This window comes from Sorex fumeus, unplaced genomic scaffold, assembly GCF_029834395.1.
Source record: "Sorex fumeus unplaced genomic scaffold, SorFum_2.1 ptg000034l, whole genome shotgun sequence".
Lineage (NCBI taxonomy): Eukaryota > Metazoa > Chordata > Mammalia > Eulipotyphla > Soricidae > Sorex > Sorex fumeus.
In genome coordinates, this window is record NW_026606091.1 from 42944235 (window position 1) to 42965413 (window position 21179).

The window sequence follows — 21179 nt, forward strand, 5'->3', positions numbered from 1 at the left end:
CGGGAGGTTTTCAAATAAAGCTGTTTCATTCACTACTGTTTTGCTATAATGTAGGTTAGGAAAAAAACATTCCAGGCTAAGGAAGCTGAACAAAAATAAAATTATTTGAGAATGTGCTTGTTTTCTATGTCATGTCACTTGAATTTTCAGTTTCCAGGAACTTGTTGATGACACTGAGTGAGGAATTACTGTTCGTTCTTTCATTAACTTCCAGACAGTAAGCTTAGTACTTCACAGAGTTTTCAAAGTTTAAAAAGAATGGATACCAGTAAAGTCTTTAGAAATAAAACTAGCACATGGTGGGCATTTGATAATATTAGCCAATGACATCAGCAGCAGCACCACTAGCACAGTTATTATTATTTGGGTTTTCTTTTATTTTTTTTCTATATTTCCAGTTCTGTAGTCAGGTGCCAAGAATGCAAGGTTGGGTGAAGAAACACATAGTTTTCACCTAAAGGCAGCTTACACTTTAGTGGATGAGAGAGGAACTCACCATACAGGATGTGTAATTGTGAACTGTGGTCGGTGAAGGGAACTTGGGAAAAAAAAAACAGGAGGAACTGATTTAGTGGTGGGAAGAAGCTAGGAGGAATGGAGAAAGATCCCTAGGGCAATGATTATGAACTGAAGTCTGAAGGATAAGTTGAGTGGGAGAATTAGCATGTGAAAAGTACTCCCTTGAGAAAGGCCAAATGAGTTGGAGGGTTTCAGTCTAATGGATCAAGTTTCTAATACTAGTATTACCTTCCAGTTCTTTTTGTGGAGGTTATTTGCTGAAATAGTGTCTTCCAAAACCTTTGCCTTTGAGTCTCTGTTCGCCCTTACTGTTCAAGTGTGTTTCTTGTAGGCAGCAGGAGGTTGGATTTAAGGTTCTAAACTATCCTGCCATTCTGTATCTCTTAATTGATGTATTTAAGGCCACTGACATTGAGTGAGATTATCATCATGGAGTCTGCCATCTTTCTGTAGAAGTTTTGTATGTTTGTAACATTCGTTTTATCTTAAAGAAGCCCCTTCATTTCTTTTTGTAAATTTGGCTTTGAAGTCATGAAGTTCCTAAGGAAGTTTATGTATGAATTTGGGTATTGTTTCTTCAGATCTGAATAAGAGTCTGGCTGGACAGATTATTCTTAATGAGGCATGCATTTCACACAACAAAGCTTCTAAAAGTAATAGATTTGAATAGTTAAGTGGCAGGCTACAAAATCAACATGCAAATATCCATGGCTTTCCTATATGCAAATAATGGAATAGAAGAGAGAGATTTAAAAAAAATCCCATTCACAATTGTACTTAGAAAATCAAGTACCTAGGAAATGATTTAAGGAAAGAGGTGAAAGACCTATACAAAGCAAACTATAAAATGCCACTTAAAGGAATAAAATAGGACATGAGAGGAGGAAATGGAAACACATCCTCTGCTCATGGATTGGGAAGATTAATATTATCAAAATGGCAGTAATATTATCAAAATACCCAAATCATTATGCAGGTTCAATGCAATACCTATAAGAATATCCATAAAAGTTTTCAAAGAAATAGACTAAACACTCTGAAATTTGTATGGAACAATGTCCCTCCCCCAACCCTAATAGTCAAATCAATTCTTGAGGAAAAGATAGGAGGTAGAATTTTCCCCATTTCAAACTGTATTACAAAGTAGTAGTAATTATAACAGTATAGCATTGGAATAGACAACCCACTGATCAATGGAGTAGAATTGAAAACCTTGAGACAGAACCTTAGGTATATGGTCAGTTAATCTTTAATAAATCGGTAAAAAATATAAAATGGAACAAGGAAAACCTCTTCAATAAGTGGTATTGGGAAAACTGGCCACATTCAAAAAAAAAAAAAGAACTAAGACTTCTTTCTTTTTTTTTCTTTTTTTTATTAATTTTTTTATTTTTTATTTTTAGTGAAACACCATGAGGTACAGTTGTAGATTTACAATTTTTTTGTGCTTGGGTTTCAATTATACAATGATCAAATACCCATCCCTCCACCAGTGCCCATTTTCCACCACCACGGATCCCAGTATCCCTCCCACCCCCATCCCTCCCATCTCACCCTGCCTCTGTGGCAGGGCAATCCCTTGTGTTCCCTCTCTCCTTTTGAGTGTTGTGGCTAAGATCTCTTTCTAATGCCATACATAAAATTCAAGTCAAAATAGACTAAAGACCCAGATATCAGACCTGAATCTGTAATGTACGTAGAGGAAAATATAGGAAGAGCCTCCATGACATTGAGAGTCATCTTTAAAGTTGAAAAACCACTGACCAAGCAAGTATAAAACAAAGATTTTTTAAAAATTAAACTGCGTTAAACTAAAAAGCTTCTGCACCTTGGAGGAAATGATGACCAGAATATAATGATAGTCTGTAGACTGAAGAAAATCATTTTCCTACCACACATCTGATAAAGAGTTAATATTCAAGATACACAAATGCTGGAAGAAATTTACAACCAAAAAGCATCCAATCCTATGAAAAAGTGAGGAGAAGAGATGAATAGAAACTACCTCAAAGAAAAAATACAAATGGTAAAATGGCATATGAAAAAAATGCTCTATACCATTAAGCATCATAAGAATGTAGATTAAAAGAAAAATCTCTTTGGTATGAGATATCACCTCACACCAAAGAGAATAAGCACTCATCACAAAGATCAACTACCAGTGGTTGGTGTGGATGCAAAAAAGTAAACCTCATTCACTGCTAATGGGAATTTTGACTTGTTCAGCTGTTTTGGAGGACAATACAGACATTTATCAATAAATTTAAAATTGAACTTCTATAAGACCCGGCAAACCACCTCCTAAGAATATATTCCAAGGACCCCCCCCCCCCAAAAAAAGTGCAGAAAAGACATCTGCGTTCCTATGTTCACTGTAGCACTAGTTAGCAAAAAATTGGGAAAAAACTAAGTGCCCAAGAACAGATCACTGGATAAAGAAGCCATGATACGTATACATAATGGAATACTACTTATCCATAAGAAAAGATGAAGTCATGAAATTTGCTGCTAGATGGATGGGTCTGGAGAGTATCATGCTGAGTGAAATGAGTCAGAAGGAGAGAGACACAACGGCATAGTCTCATTTATATGCAGGATATAAAGAACCATTGTAGGGGAATAATAATGCCCAAAGACAATAGAAACAAAAAGCAGAATTGGTCCTTAGTAGGAAATTTGTCATTGGGTGTTTGGGGCTGTGGGAGAGATATGGGACAGATGAAGGAAGGGACCACTATGACTATGAGAGAGGAAAACCGTCACTCTGAACCAGGACTAGGTGCTGAAAAGAGGTAAAGTGACTTGCATAATGCTTTAACAGTAACCAACAAGAGGGTAAACCGAGTCCTTAAAAAGGGGCACAAGGAAAAACCAAAAAAAAAATAAGTGCCAACCATAGGGGAAAAAAATAAGTGCAGGCTGGGAGCAGGAAAGAAACTGAGGACATTGATGGAGGGAAGTAGATATTGGTGAAGGGATTATTGGAACATTGTATGTTCCTTAAAACTCAACCATGAATAACTTTGTACTCCATAGTTCATGGTTATTCAATAAAAATATTTTTAAAATAAAGAAAAGAACATGGAGCAAGTGAGAGAAATACCTAACCTAGAAAACAAGAAGAAGCAGAGATAACTTTGCAGAGGGAGACTGGGAAATTTAGTCTTCAGCAGGAAATTGAATTTTACTGAGATAAACTGGATACTGCTGAAAGTCTTAGGTAAGGTAATTGCATGCTTTGACTTAGGTTGTTGTGGAAGAAACATATTGGGAGAAGATGAACTACAGGAATAAAATGGTAGGAGAGTAATCAAGGGTTCTTATGGTAGTAGAGGACTAGATAAAAATCTTCCAGTTCACAGCAACTGATTAGAACCTGAAGGTCTGAAGCTATCAGATTCAGTGAAATAAGTCAGAGGAGAAACACAATTTCCATCTGACCTCATTTATATGTCGTATGTAAATAAATTAAACACAGGAATGGATACCATGGAACAATAATAGACCCTTGACCTTGGATTACAAAAAAAAAAAAAAGAATTCCAAGTTGTAGTGAAGAATGGTGGGTGATGAGAGAAGAATGAGATAAACTAGAAATGATATTGGGTGGTGATGAGGTGTGATAACTGTATACCTCAAAATCATAAATACTAATACTATTGTCAATGTCAACATGTTACCTAACCTATAATAATAAAAACAATAATAAAAAAATGATGCATTTATTATTAAAAGGAGAATAGGAATAAACAATTTATTTTTACATGTAACTCTGATGCCTAGAGAAATTAAATATGAAAAATGAAAGAATAATGGAGATGAAGAGTGAATGTTCTCAGATATTTACAAAGCAAACCAGTATGAATGGATATGCATGGATTGTGGAGATTGATGGATATGCATGGATTGTGGAAATTGATGGAGAAGGGAAATGTCAGGAAACCCCCTAGGTGGTTGACTATAGTTGCTGCATGGACAATTGGCACCCTGCCTAAAACCACCTAGTTAGTTAGCCATTGAACTAAGCCTATGGCCCAAGGTTAAATTAATGATTTGTAACACATCATCATCAGGAACTAGCAAGTGGACTGGTCTACTTCTAGTCTACTTCCCACTGAAACATTATTCTTGGATGTGAAATTCACACAGTATTTCTTTGACAGTTGGAAGGATCTAAAAAATCTTGCATTTGGAGTTTGGGGAGCTAAATTAAATTTCCTGTAGCATTAGCAAGCCACTCAATATTACTAAGATGGCATCTTTATTCTGTTAACAGATTGCTAAATATTCACAGAGAAATACACACTGGGTTAGTAGAAGAGATGGAACCTGTCTACAGTAGGCAAATATGAATTTGAATCTCATGTACTACATTACATATCATTCTTCAAGTCACTGTCCTCTAATTTTCTTTAAGGCTGTGCTTGTGATGTATGGACCAAGAAGAGTTTTGGTTGGATGACTTCTCTGTAGTCATCTGTAATTTCCTACCATAGTGTTTCAGGAAAGGTATGCTGATAAAGCATGCCCCTTCCTTCTCAATGTGTTCCACATAATCACCAGGTAGGTCACTTGAGTGTTATCCATGTTTAAGATATAAAAATATTAGCAAGGGAATTAAGAATCTAAGGAAGATGATCTCAAACCCACCAAAAAAATGAACTTTGGTTGCTTCAAAAATAGAGATTCCAGAGATGTATAAGGCTTATATGCAGCTGACTCAGGTTAATCCTTTTCACAGAATGGCCCCCTAAGCATTGGTAGGTGCAACCCTGGAGGTCCCTAAGCACTGTTGGGGTGGCACTGATGAGGCACCTGTAGAGTCCAAATAGCATCCGATTTTCAGGCCCTTTCATTGAACCACAGTTTCAGTTGACTGAGAATCATCGAGAGGAGACCCCAGCCTTCCTGACCACTCACTGCTTGGGAAGCTCCTCACAAATAAATGAATATCTAAATTAAAATAAAAATTAAGTAGTTGATTTGAAAATGCAGGTGCTTGGGTTCCAAAACTTTAGAGTTCTAATTCAGTAATTGGAATGTGGCAACTTCAGATGTTCACATCTAAGGTGGGCTGTAGAAGTATATACACAAAGAAACAAAGCCTAGAGGGTTGACAATATGACTGTGATTCTTTAAAAATAGAAACCCAGTCTGACTGACTCAAGCAACACTCTGTAGGATATGAAATAAATATCTGAATTAAGTTTTATGAAATTGAACTATTAATTCATGACCTTATTTTTACCCCAAGTATCCCATCAATTTTAGATGAATTTGCTTTAATTTTTGGAATAATGGAATCTAGAGATAGGGTTTGGTTGGTAAAATTTGTGTGCAAGAATAATGTGTGATTTTGGGAGTTACAGAAATCCTTTCCACTAAGGAAGCTAAAAAAAAAACCCTGGGGATTCTCATTTGCAAGAACATGTATTGTTGTCTCTACTTTATAGACTCCAGAATTGCATTTATTCATTTTTCATGAAGTTATACAATTAAAAAAATAATCCAAGTTCCAAATGAACAAGAAATATGTCTCATCCTGATCGTTCTTACTGGGACCAGTGCGTCAGACATCAGGGATCACTCCCATTCTGAAAGCATCTCTCTCAGAGCTATTTAGGTTATTTTCTTGACCACATGGGTTTTTATTTCCCCACTGTGTGTTTCAACTATAACAGACTGTTTGTGTACCTTCATATTTCCTGCCAGTGTTGAAATCATTTGTTTATTGTGAAAATCAATGGCCTCAAAGACGGGAGTAGAAAATTCTTACAAGTTTTCACTAACTACCATAGGTCAGGATCTGGAACAGCTTTCCTATATAATTCATATCCTGATACACATTTGAAACATACAATTGAAAATAAATCATACATTTGTAGACATCTAATTTAAAAATACTGTATAAGAGTATTGACTTATAGGAAATTAGGCGATGAGCAAGTTCTTTGAAATGACAAAAACAACTCTTGATGTCTAATATTTTCCACCATCCTAATCCAGCTACCCAGAGTGTGAACACTCAGCACCTAACCTCATAACGCTTTCCCAAAGAATGTGTTTTTGCCTGTGACTTTTAATTGTTTATGGATTCAATGTAAGTTTGTAGAACCTGTTACTGCTGTGTCTACCTCATAGACTCCAACATTGCATTTATTTTTTTCATGATGCTATACAATTAAAAATAAATCAATCCAAAGCTGTCATATGAATAGAAAAAAATCTTGGGTGCCGATTAATACCAGGCTTGAAACCCTGAATTCCCCATCCACCAATGATGATCTTGGATAGAATATTTCAGTCAAATAAGGAACAATGCTTGGCTCTAAGTCTTCTAGATGGCATCTGAAGATCAGAGCAGGAAGGGATTCAAACTAAATCTTACTTAGAGGGCGCCTGAGGCATGGTTTTTTAAAAATATTCTACTTTTATTAAAGGAAAGGCTATGGACAGGATAGGATTGTTGGTTTAGAAAGGTTGCTTGCTGAGTTTATTTTAGCACCAGAATTCTTGCTCCTTTTTTTTTTTAATATTTTTATTAGTGAAACACCATGAGGTACAGTTGTAGACTTACAAATTTTTGTGCTTGGGTTTCGATTATACAATGATCAAATACCCATCCCTCCACCAGTGGCCATTTTCCATCACCATGGATCCCAGTATCCCTCCCACCCCCATCGCCCCCATCCCACCCTGCCTCTGTGGCACAGCATTCCTTTTTGTTTTCTCTCTCCTTTTGGGTGTTGTGGTCTGCAAAAGAGGCATTGAGTGGCAATCATGTTCGGTCCATAGTCTACTTTCAACATGCATCTCCCATCCTGGGAGGATCCTCCAAACACCCTTTATTTGGTGCTCCCTTCTCTATCTAAGCTGCCCTTTCCCCTAGAATGCCTGGCTGGCCTCTAAGGCATGGAGTAATTCTCCTGGTACTGATTCTTGCTTCTTTTAAAAATTTTAGTTTTAAATGAAAATGTTTGTTTTCATTAGTTGTATTCTCTATCTGTATAATATTAATTGTATATTTCCATTGTATATCTGAATGTTCTTTCTAAAGACTTTTGTTGGCTGAGAAAATGTATAAAGACATTTGTTTGAAGCAAAGTGATTGCATATGGTAGACAGAGTAGGTCAGTGAACCATAAACCTGCACTGCAGGTACACTGTGTTGCTCACCTCTCTAAAAATGCATTCTTAGAAGATCTTGTTTTTCCAAACAGAAAGTAACTCTGAGAAAACTCTTCTTCTAGTATATGGTAAGTCTTTGAATGAATAGAGAGCAGCTTTGAGATGCCCTTGAAAGAAATGAAAACAAATTCTTTGGCAGTTTTCTTGAAAGTACCTACCACTCCCGTCCACTCCCCTGAATTCCCTGTTTGAATCCAGTCCATGCTCGTACTGAGCCCTTTCCTTTGGATGGCACTTTATAAGATTAATGCTTTTAGGAAAAGAATCATAACCACAGGGCTGGAGGGATAGCTCAGTGGGTAGGGTGTTTGCCTTACACGCAGCCTACAGGGTTCGATTCCCAGCATACCATATGGTCCCCCGAGCACTGCCAGGAGTAATTCCTGAGTGCAGAGCCAGGATTAACCTCTGTGCAATGCCGGGTGTGACCTCCCCCCGCCCCCCAAAAAAGAATCACAATCCCTCCCAAAGTGCATGTGACTATTTAGAGCTTCTATTGGCCACAGAGGTTACTGAATTGAAGGATATGTGGGGTTTCACTCAATCCCACATAAGTATGAAATGTATTCTTTTACAGGAAAGGCTGAAGGCATATTATCAAGGAAGAATTTTATTGGCTAAAAGTAATTAATGATTTAACCAGACAAACTAGCCCAAGAAAAGAAACAGATACTTTATCAACCTAAAATCCCCATTTCTAACATTCCAGCACCAGCTATATTATCTAAAGCTCTTGATTCCTAAGTGTGGTCATTTTCCCTAGAACACAACTCACTTATGGAGAATTACTGGGTGCCTTGTGCTGCGTTAGTCACAACAGAAACAACAGCAAAAAGAAAACAGGTATTTAGCATTTTAGAATGATGTCAGAGACATAGTAACCACTCTAAAGTACTATTGGTTGCTGCTGATTACTGTGGTTGCTGTTAGGTGTCAGTGTTGCAGGGCATGTCAGTGCTATTGTTCCAGAAACACTGGACTTCCTTGACTACCCCATTCATTAGGTTTTTGCCTTCCTTTTCCACCAAGACACTTTTGTCTCTGCTCTGCTGTTGCCTGTCCGCTTTTCTTTTTCCCTGTGTTTCTCACAGGGAAGAGTGATACCAGCATCTAGCTCAGCTTTGGTCTTGCCCTTCCCGTCCTTTTCCTCAGAGTGCTCTTCTGCTCTTCCCATAGTGATGATTCTCTATCTGTCCTTTGACAGAGACTGAAGACAGTGGCCCTCCTTTTTACTGTTTCCAGTTGATTATATTTGGATTGTATTTATGTCTTTATAATATTCAACTTGTTTCAAACACTCACCTGCTTGCATTAGCAGCTTCTATCTCTAAGAGTCCTCATTTGTCAGTAAGTACATCAATTTCAGTTGGATGGGTTTTACTACTTGGAGAAGAGAATTTCCTAAAGGTTCCTTTTTCTAATTATAACGCTAAATCTTTCAAATCTGTGTTGTGAAACAAAGGTATGCATATTTCATATGCATAAATATATTTTAATGTATTTATCATATAATATAGTCTATTATACTATAATACAATTTAAATGTAAGTGTACACTTAAAAATGATCTCTATGCACAGACATTTGTTTTAATAATATATATCTATCCTATCTCCCATATATTATTCCATTATTTTCTGTATAATCTTTTTGTGATATATGGATAGCAGAAACTTCTTTAATCTCGCCTTCTGTAGTCCATGGGCCTAAAAACTTTCATGTCCAATTTCTGCTGGTAGGAGCTCCATACACATTTGTTGAGAGCTTATGTAACCAATGAATAAACAAATAAATGAAATGGCATGTTTATCTTCCTACCACTATTATGTCTCCAATTAGTCATGCTCATTGCAGACATGTAACTACTAAAAAAAATTCCACCTTATTTTTGTGGGGTGGAAGTAGCATACCTGGATATACACAGGGCTTGTCCCTGGCTCTTTGATCAGGAATTACTCCTGGTTTTGTGCTCAAGGGACTATAAATCTGTCTACAGACTTAACATTGGTCACATGGAAAGTGACTGCCTCCTGTATTATCTCTATGGCTCCAAATTTTGTCTTTATCTGCTTAAGTTGTTCAAAAATCTAAGTGTCACTCCATTACTCTTTAGGCCATCATTCAAATCACCGACATCCTGTTTTCTTGCTTTTTTCTATTGTCCTGTTCTATATTACCACCTACTCCTCATAGCATAACTTCTTGTATCTGGCAGGTTGGACCCATATCAGGCACTGCATTTCTATCCTTCCTTCCTTCCATATTCTTGATTATGACTTTTCCAACCTTTCTCTCTGACCACCCAAATCTGTTCCATCTTTCAATGCCCACATCCTAGGCCATAGCAACAATAAGGCCCACCCAGGCACAGCTCCTTCACAGAAATCCCCAACCCACAGTTCTTTTTCTTGGCTCCTCATCAAATGCTGTCCTGTGTTATTAGCTGACAGTCAGTATATAAAGTCTTGAGAGTAGGAGTCATATTTTTTGTTTCTTTTGGGTCTGGACCACTGTCAAGAAGTCTTATCAAAATAGTCCTGTCAAAGAAAACTAAGTGCAACATGTATTTTACAGAAGAAAATTCTCTAAAATGTCAAGACGAGCTTGGCCTTTCTAATCACTGATTTATCACATGAGATACAGAGCAGATTAATGTTAATACCTTGCATCTCCTGGATATGTTTCTTAATGTGTAGTTCCTAGTGATAGTGACCAAGAACATAGCAACTAATATATCTCAGTGCATTATAGTCCACAAGGTCCTGTAGCATATATTTTGAAATTTAATTCAATCACTAAAAGTTCAAAGAAGTAAGTTACATTACATCTACAGATGAAGAAATAAACCAAAACTTGAAACATGAATCAGGCCTTGACTTGTTCTCATGCCCAGAGCTAGATTGTATGATAAGTAGAGTGTCCACTTCAAAGAATTTTATAGGCAAAAAAAGAGGAAAATAAATAATCATGATTCAAATTAACAGGTACCATAACAGAATTTATTAGTCTTTTCTTTTAATACAGTCAATGATCAGACTTCTCCAATATCTAAACAAAGTCTTCAAAATGTCAGTGGACTGGAGAAATATAGCATGCACTTAGCGCATATTTTGCATGTGGGAGACCTGGGTTTGGTCCCTGGCATCAAAAGTTCCTTTGAGTAACCCCTGGGCAAAGAGCTGGCAATAGCCCCTTTGCACTAGCAGGTATGGTCCATAAACATGAACATATATATTCAATCATGAAAAAATTCAGCATATTCCAATAAAAAATATCCTTAATATGCATGACCAGTATTTCTTTTAGTTACCTAGGTCAGTAAAAACAAGATAAGCCTGAAGGATTGTCACAACCAAGAGGAACCTAAAGCAATAGGATAAGCAATTGAAATAAGGTATTTGGGATAGAAAGGGCAAAGGAAAAGGGTATTAGGCAAAATCGAAAGAAATATGAATCAAGTTTGTGCTTTCATTAATAATAAAGTACTGTTTAATTGTGCAGAACACTGCCCTTTCCTAAAAATAAGATAGATCTTGAATGCACGGCAAAGTCAATGTCTTAGCATATGTTAAGATCCAGTTTACTGGGATTATCATGTAAATAACATATATGTATTAATTTACTAGGGTGACAGTTCTGTTGTCCTTGGGAACAAATTGAACAATTTGTTAATTGGAAGAAATACACCTCATAGGGGGCCATAAAATATGTATTAATTAACCAATAGTACAGGAGGTAGTGTATGTATGTATGTATGTATGTATGCAAGTTAGCTTGCATGTGACTAACCTGGGTTTGATCCCCAGCACCCTATATGGTCCCTCATGCCCACTAGGCATGACCCCTGAGCACAGAACCAGAATTAAACACTGAGCACCACTGTATATAGACCTCCTCCCAAAAGAAATGCTTCATACTGTTATTAGATGCTAATAGAAAAATGAGCTATCAATTAATAGTAAGAAACTTGGTACTATCTTCTCCATATTTTTTGAAAACCTGAGACAGTTCTAAAGAAGACACAATTTTAACCCTAAAAATAAGAGTTGTAACTAATCCTTAAGGAGACTGGGACTGATAAGAGAATTTGTGCAAGGGAGATTCATTGATATTGGGGACTAAAAGAGGGACTAATCAATGAGTATGATCTTGCAGACGCTTCCTTGGAGAGACTGGTGGAAGTCCAGATGGCCAGTGGGCAGCAGAAGAGCATTATTTGGAGTCTTGCAGAGTCGAGGAGGAAGATCTGCATTGAAGACACATACATAAGAGTCATCAGGCACATAGGTAGTAGTTGGTTGAAGCATTTGATGTCCTAAACACCATTTTGGATCTCGGCAGCCAGCAACTCTGTTATTACTGTGTGATGGATGAGCCAGAGGAGGCTGGGGGAGAGCCAGTTTGATTATAACTGAAGAACAGCTGAAGCCTTTCATCCTTGGGGGGAGCCATATCATCCTTGTGGGCACAGACGCTGTGTTTTCCTTATTCTGGAAGGCATTTACAGAGACAAACTCTGGCTACGATAATTATGCTGGTTAGTAAGTTGATCTAGCCTCAACTGCATAGACAGGGAGCCCACAACAAAATGCTTCCATGTCATTCAATACATTGGCTCTTTAAAAAAAGAAACATTTTCCTTCTTCTCTTCCAGGGTAGGTTTAGGATAATTATGTTAGATGAAACTATTTTGATAACCATCCTTCTTAAGAATCCAGCAGCTCCATAGTTTTAAAACCTAAGTTAATTAGATATCTGCTGTTAACAAAAGCTTCCATTAAAAAAAAATCCTCAAAAGCTTCACCCCACCCCCAGACTCCTGCTATAGCAGAGGAGTCAATGCTAAGTACAGCTTTTATCATCAAACTGGCACTTTGTATAGTTAATCATAGATGTCTGCAGTCTCTAAAATGGAGAAGGCAACCCTCTTTTACCCCCAAGAAAGAAAGAACCGTCACCATCACCATGGTAAAATTCATGTTTTTCACCTGACAGCCTCCATCATCTGAGTCTCACACACACTGAGATATTAAATTTTCTGGGCATTCAAGGACTGCATAGTTTGTAAATTATGGCCATAGTTTGTAAAATAAAAGGCCATATTTTGTATCAGAGGCATAGTCTTAGTTCATTCTGAAGTAAATACACCAAAGAGCATGAAAGGACATGTAGAATTATCGAAAAGTGGTTCAAATAACCAGGTTCCTAGAAATGTTTCCTAACAATAAATTCTCAGGAATGTAGAGTCTACTAAGTATAAACAAATGAAATTTAGAGAAGGATGTGATATCTTTATAAATCCCACCCCAAGTATCCACAAACATACACGTGTGTGTGCATGTGTGTGCACCTGGGTACATGTGTATATATGCACAAACACACGTGCAATGCACACATTTAATGTAAGGGCAATTTTATGAACTTCTTTTAGTACAAAAAAAAGAAAGAAGTTGGTAGCTAGAAAAACTCTGGCAATCTAGACTTCTGGTATAAATGGGTTGGAATGGTGTGCATGGGGTTAGCGACCTTACGCCTGAGTTCCAAAACTCTCACAATCTCTGATTCTCAAGTAAGTTAGAGAGTGTGCTAGCAGTGTGATATCAAGTAGGTACCTCTGAGCCTCAGCTTCCTTCTTTAAGAAATAGGGGTGGAGATGCTCATCTCTCTTGAAGGAATCCTATGAAATGTCTTGCATGTACCACATACTGTGCTGTGACTAGAGCAGTAAGCATGAAAAACAGGACTGCTTGATGCAGAAGCAGGCACATTTAGTGGACATAGCTATGAAAACTCATAGCTGTTTAGCTGGCCTATGCTCGCTGCTTGACTATTCAGTACACAATGAGTTTTTTCTCCCAGTGCAAGACAAGAAGTTAAAGGGTGATCTAACTACGTACAGGGCATTTAGCCCCAGGAATCTCAAACTGGTATTCATGTGGAGCTTCAAAAGACTTCAAGAGAAAATGTGTTGAAAGCTGATAGGCTTTGGAGACATGAAAAACTTGTCCCCAAATATTTGACTTATCCATAACTATAAAACTGCGCATTTTATGCTGTTTTGCAGAAAACGTTTCCTCCTATAAACTGAAGCCATTGTTAGCAGTAGCTATCTGAGATCATTCTTAGAGGTAACAAAGGAAATATTATAAGTGACATGACTTTCTTCATGGGCAAAGGGATATTTATGCTAGTAGCTATTGATTAGTTTTATTATTATTAGTGAGCAAACAAAAGTTATGATAGCAGTCTCCATATGGTCCCTTCAGGGATGATGTTCTGGGATGAAGTACTGCAGCACCAATGGTCATTCATTTCATAGGCTGAAGAATGCTACCCAAGCACTGGATGGACCTGTAAATAAGTTGCTGAAGAACTTAATTAAAAGTTCAATAACTGTGACTTTATTGAAAAAATAGCAAGCAGAGACAACAGCACAGAAAGAAGATCGGGGAATAACTTTTTCCAAATTTCTGCAAGCAGCATCAGTAGTGCATCTTGTTCTCTGTGTAAAATTACTTAGTCTCCCTTCTTGATCTCTCTTCATTTCAGAAATTGAAATTGCAAAACTATAGAGGAGTATAACTGTTCATTAATCTCAGACACTACCTGCACAGATGCGCAACCAATTTCTTGTGACTTTTACAACCCTAAGATTAATTCCAGGGTCACTCGAAAACCACTGCAGAACTTAGAAAAGTTTCATGATCTCTATAAATTACTACTCTAATACTAAGACTCCTAGAGGTCTGGGTCAGTGTGAAGATTCAGTTTGTGCAAATAGATTCAGAATCTCAAACTTTCCATAGTTGCTAAGGATGACTTGCAATAATTTCTTCTGCTTGAATAATATGGTTGAATGTAGCAGAGCTTAATGATGTTATTTAAACTACCAGTTTCATAAATTCATGCAGCTTCTTACTGTTGAATCTTTGAACATGCTTCTTTCTGCTTGAGGAAATATCATTTTTCTGCCTACCTGTATATTTCCTTATCATACTTTCTAACCTAGCTCAAAAGTTTGTGTGTGAAGATGTTCTGGATCCTAACTTTTCTTCACTCCATCAGTAGACTTGCCTTCAAAGTCCAAGACTTGACCCATTTGTAAGCTCTCAAGAGTCTTTATTGCTTTCTCAAATTCTTGGAGTTGACCTGATTTCTTCTTTGGCCTCTGATAATTAGACCAAGTGCAATGCAGGAGACTGGAAATCAACTATGCGGTTGTGAAACCTATGATTGGAAGCAAGATTCTAGGTTGCTCAAATGTGAGTTATGTAACTTTTCCATTGTGCAATCATCAGGAGACCATTGTGAGTAGAGATTTGGAGGCTATTTCTGGTACAACAGCACCCAGTCTCACTTCAGACAAAAATGAACTGAAGCCATCATATCTCTAAGCTCCATTTTCTTCCTCTTCCAAAGTAGATACACAGATAGGCTATTTTCTTGGGGACAAGAAAACAAATGGCGTGAAAAGGATCCTGGAAATCTTTACACATATGCTGTACAAACATAGTGACCTATTTTCAGAATCCCATCTCGGCAGTTCTGAAAACCATTTCTCCATCATAAGATTGTAATCAGGACTGAGGAGGTAGTTTCATTAATGATGAGGCTAACTACTTAGCAGTTGGCATTTGGGTGAAAGATTCTATCACAGCTAAAAATGGTCATTATTATTTTATAATATTATTGCTAATAATATGTAGGGTTTTATTTTTATTATTGGAAACTGTGGTTTAATATTCTTAGAAAACCATTTCCAATTGATTTCTATTCCATTCTTTTTCTCTTCAAATATCCTCTGCCAAAGATTTTTTTAAGGAGAAAGAACTTTACCAAGAAAAGTCAGAACTAGAATTTCCAAAAAGCAAGTCAGTGTAAAGGGGAAAAATCTTAACCCTGAGAAATGTTGTTGGTTCATGGGTTTCAATCCATATTTCCCATCTCTGTGCTTTCTGTGCCTTAATTGACACCCCTCCCCCCACAGTCAGAGGTGACTTTTCCTCCTTCACACTTGTTTTTCTAATGATGGTGACCATCTGTTTATATGTTGCAATAATCTTAATAAATGAAGAACACCTTGCTTTTAGAGACTGCGACTCATGGATTGATGAGAAGAATACATACTCTGGTGATAGACAAGCTTCGATTCAGATTTTAATGTCATTGATCAGTTGTGTGACATTAAATGAGTTACTCAACCTTTTTGAATTTGTTTCATCATCTATGAAGCGGGGACAATATAACCTACTTTGCAGGTTAGTTGTGATGACAGAAGATAACATGAATTAAAGGCTTGCAATACAGGTTGGTGTTCTGGGATTAGATCAACTCCCTTTAACTAGCTGGTCAGTCTTGTCAAGTTTTTAGTCTTCTAAGTCTCCATTTCCTTATAGTAGAGGGGTAATAGTCTTTCCTAGGGGTTATAAGAGGATTCAATAAACTAATGATAGAAAATGAAAACCTTCAAGAGATCCTGACACAGAGAATGGTCACTAAATTGAATATTCCAACTTTATCTTAAGCATCTTACACAGTATCTGAGAGTGAGCCAATAGATACGACTGACCCCAAATTACATTATTTTACACAGATCACATATGACTTCAGTATTTGTTCTCCTTGTTTCAAAATTCATAGGCACAAAGATTTTTTCTTAGCATTTATTTAAAATAAATTTCTACACTTTGAAGGAAGAAATCAATTAAATGTGAACATTTATATACTTTAGAGGAAAAGGAAAATAGTGTGTATTACTGAATGAAATAAAGAGAGAAGATCAGAGTAGGGGAATTATGAGAAAGAGGAAGGACAGAAACATTCTGGGAGAGAATTGGTAGGCTAATCTTATATAAGTCAGTGTGTTATTCCTATTCTTGTGTCTCTTAAATTTAGGAGATAGAGAGACCCTGACTGGGGTAAATGGACAAATTCCTCATTCCACTAGAATGGTTTATTATCCAGGAACATGTGAGCTAGAGTGAACCATCCCAGGAGCACTGCTCATGAGAAATCCAATAAATTCCCTGAGAGTCCAATGAGTTGGCAGCCCCAGTGACCCAGAATGTGCTTTCTTAGAAATCAAATATGTCATTCTTAGTCAGAATTGTTCTAAAAGTCCTTGGGGGGCTCAGGCAGACCCCTCTGCACTCAGTCCTGCAGCAGACACAATCAAAGGCAGTTGGTAGACCTTGAGCCACACTGGCCTTGGCCAGCTTGCTCTTCTTCCAGGGAGTCAAGCCCAACACATAGCCTGCAGAGTGACTTGGAGCCTTGGGTCTCTGACGCAATTAGAGCATGTAATTTGGAAAATACAAGACTATTCTGTTTGGGAGAATTCTCTTTTTTCACTAAAACCCAAGCAATTCTTAGAAAACATCCCCAAATCCACGCCTTTAGTAATGTTTCCTTTGTCTGAGAAGCAACTCTGGTAGTTGGGGGAGTGTGAGGACAGAAACCAAGAAAAGATCACTCTCTTCCTTATTCCTTTTATTTCTGCATGTACATATAATCCATTTACATGGAGAGAGCTCTCAAGAATACAGTGTTTTCATCAGAACTTTTCACCAAAATGTTAGGTAACTGTTGTTAGCCCACTTCTGGGACTATATCCCATTTTCCTGAAGTATCCCACAGGAGATCACACCCCCCCCACACAATGGCTCAGGATTTTTGTTTCAGGCTCATCATGTTTCAGGATGAAACCCAGTTTTTGTTTACCCCAAACTCATATTTCATTTAATTTTTCAACATAGTTTCTTAAGAAAATGGGATGTACGAATCTAGGAATTTATCCATTTCCTCGAGGTTTTCGTGTTCCATGGCATAAAGCTTCTCAAAGTAATCCCTGAGGATTCTTTGAATTTCTGTATTTTCTGTTGTAATGACCCCCTTTTCATTTCTGATTTGTTTTTTTAGGGTTTTCTCTCTCCCTTTCTTTGTGAGTTTTGACAAAGAAGGACTGCACTCATTTGTGGAGTATAAAACAACATGACATGAGACTGACACCTAAGGATAGTAGATACATGGGACAGATAGATTGCTCCATAGCTGGAAGCCTGCCTCATGAGCAAAGGGGAGAAGGCAGCTGGGATAGAGAATGGATCGCTTAGAAAAAGATGGCTGGAGGAATCGGCTGGGATGGAAGATGTGTGCAGAAAGTAAATAAAGGACCAAACATGATAAGCTCTCAGTGTCTGTATTGCAAATCATGATGCCCAAAAGTAGAGAGAGATTATGGGGAATCATGTCTGCCATGGACACAGGGGGAGGGGTGGGAAAGTGGGGGATATATATCAGGGATATTGGTGGTGGGGAATATGCACTGGTGGAGGGATGGGTGTTTGATCATTGTGTGATTGTAACCTAAACATGAAATCTTGTAACTTACAGTAATACAATAAAATTTAAAAAAAAAGAAAATGAGATGTATGCAAGCCTCCCTCCCCTTCCCCTCCTCCCCAGGAAGTTTGGGAAATAGTTTGTTCCTAATGCCCTTAGCTTCCTCAAAATGTCCTAATTACTTTTTTCTTTTTGGATCACACCCAATGATGCACAGGGGTTACTCCTGGTTCTGCACTCAGGAATTACTCCTGGTGGTGCTCGGGGGACCATATGGGATGTTGGGAATCAAACCCGGGTTAGCCATATGCAAGACAAATGCCCTACCTGCTGTGCTATCACTCCAGCCCAATGTCCTAAATTTCTATTTTTCCTTCCTTCATCCTATCCTGAAATGAAACTTTGCAAACTTTCAATGAGCAGAATGTCCTCATCCACTGATCACAGCCTAAACGTCTGGCTTTTTCTTTTCTGGGCAACCCAAGTATGTTATTCTCTTGCTCATGGCTCCTCTTCTTAGGCCTAGGTGGAAACAAAAAATTCTCATGCTTATTTCATGTTCTTTCTTTGTTTCCAGTTAAACATATCCTTTAAAGTTCATAATGTGAAAAAAACACACAAATCTCAAGCTTATAAGTCCATTGCCTTATACTTATATCTACATCTATATTAACATCTATTGTGTTCCAGATAGAGTCCATTGCCAGCTTACTTGGCAGAACTTACCCTCAAAGGCCTTCACTAGTGTGACATTGTTATACTTGTATCAGTAGACACCTAACACAGGTAAGTTTCTGGAACTTGTTTTCCATGACTTTTCCTCTGGAAATTAACTTTCTTCTGAAAAAGAGGTGTTCATGGAAATTAACCCATAAAAGTTTTACATTTATTTAAAACCAGAAAAACAAATTTCTTTTTTCATATGTTCAGGACCTGACCAGAATTTCTCTAATAAGAAAGTATAAGCATTATGAAACTATTGCTCATAGGCAATGTGAACATAGATAAGGAAGAATATGATGTAATATTCATATTTTTACTCCTTCCTAAACATCACACCAAAAGGAAAAAAATCTAGGTAGTTGTAAAGGCTCCCAAATAGTACTCGGGGGCCCTAGGGACTACTCCTAGTAAACTTAGCTATTTGGCTGATGCTTAGCATCCCAGGATACCAGCATTTCTTGGGCCCTGTGGTATTCAGGAACCACCAGGAACACTCTGGCCAGTTTGGGAGTGAGACAAGATTCTTCCTGATGATAGGTTCACATTGATTTCTATTTTTGAATTATTGTTTTAGAAGAGGATCCCAGTTCCAGCAAGGGCTCAGTTCCTGAGTCAGGTTTGATTGAGTTTGGGGTTGTTTGTACTGGCACTACTTTGAGAGAAGCAAAAGACCTGGTCAAGATCCGAGTTATGTGTGCTACAGACAGCGTGCTTGGTAACTCAGCCAAGCAATTTGCAATTAACAAAGATTCATTCTCTAAATAAGGTGAATGGCTCATTTTGTGTAACAAATGAACAGGAGTCCTGGCCATTGCCCCTACCCCCACAAACTGGACTGGATCTAATTCACTGGTCCCAATATTAAACTACTAAAATTTGCCTCTAAATATTTCCATGAGGGAGTCTTTTGTATAACATTGATATTTAAATTGTTGGACTTTGAGTAAAGTACATTACCCCTTCCATAACATGACTGGGCTTTTTCCAATCAGTTGAAGACCTTAATAGAAAAAAGACAGACATCCTCTGAGCAAGAATTAATTCCAGCAACATACTATTTTAGAACTAGAACTGAAATTATTCCATATACCTCTAGCCTGCCAGCCTATCTTATAGATCTTAGATTTGCCAAGTCTCTACTATCATGAGTCAGTTACTAAAAATTAATTTCTCTCTGTTCCATGTATATATACATCTACATCTAGATGTTTATATATATATATGTAGATCACATATACTATATTTATACATGGTACTATTAATATATAGTGATATACATGATAGCATTAATTCTATGTCTCTAAAGATAAACGAATGCAATGGTTTTTCAATTGCTTCATTGATATTAACCATTTATCTTTTATTTTTTCTTTTATTCCGGATTTTGTCAGTTTGCTGTTTAATTTTTCAAATCACTAAAAATATATTTGTCATTTTTCCATGCTTTTCTTGTTATGGCTATGTCAAATAATACTTTTCCTTTCCAGTTTTGTGTTGGCCTCCATCCATGAGAGAGTAATGAGGAAATAAATATTTTTCAAGACACAGACAACGTTGCATTCTAGGTAGGTTGTTAGGGACATTTATGGGCATTACTTCACCATAATTTTAAAATATGTTGTACCTTAAAAGATGAGTTCTTTAACTTCGCCAACTCCCCATGGCATGATTTGACAATATCAAACTCGGTTGAGGTGAGAAGGTGCAAATAGAGAAGGTAAAATACAACACCTAGCATACATGGCTATTCAGTAAGGGTTTCTTCATGCCATTCCTGCAATTCTGTTGAGCACCTGCTGTGGGTCATTGGCCCAGGACCCATCCCCGAATGGTTATGCCAAAGATAAGATGCCTCTGCAAGACTGGAATCTGTTGTCAGTACTACCTCCAGCTCAACTACCTCTTCTGATCAGCCTGCTAGGCCGATCGTTTCCCTTTTCTGCATCCAACAGCCCCTCACTTGTAACATGGGGTGTGCCTGGGCAGGATTCTTAGAGCAATTCCATGGGATCACAAACCTAGTATGGTGTCTGAGACTGTGTATTATATAGGTTCTTTACTTATTCCTTTCTCTAAACTTGTGAAATGTTTGAAACTGCTTAGAGATGGGGAGCTTTAGAAACTCTTCTCTTTGTTGCCTAAAACAGTACACAGAATGCCCTTCACACCCACTCAGGGACTATCAAGAAGGCCAGATGCTCTTACTGTTAGCAGATACAGGCTACTGTCCTGTCCTTTGTCACTGGAACATGACTGACCATAGGATCTTCTGGGAACATTAAAAACTCAATCTTTTATAGAAGATTCAAATAGTTGGTCATAAAAGCAGAACATTTCTAATGATTAATGTTTCAGCAGAAGAAGTCAATATTCAGGGAAATTGAGTAGTGTATTGATGGCAACTTAGTA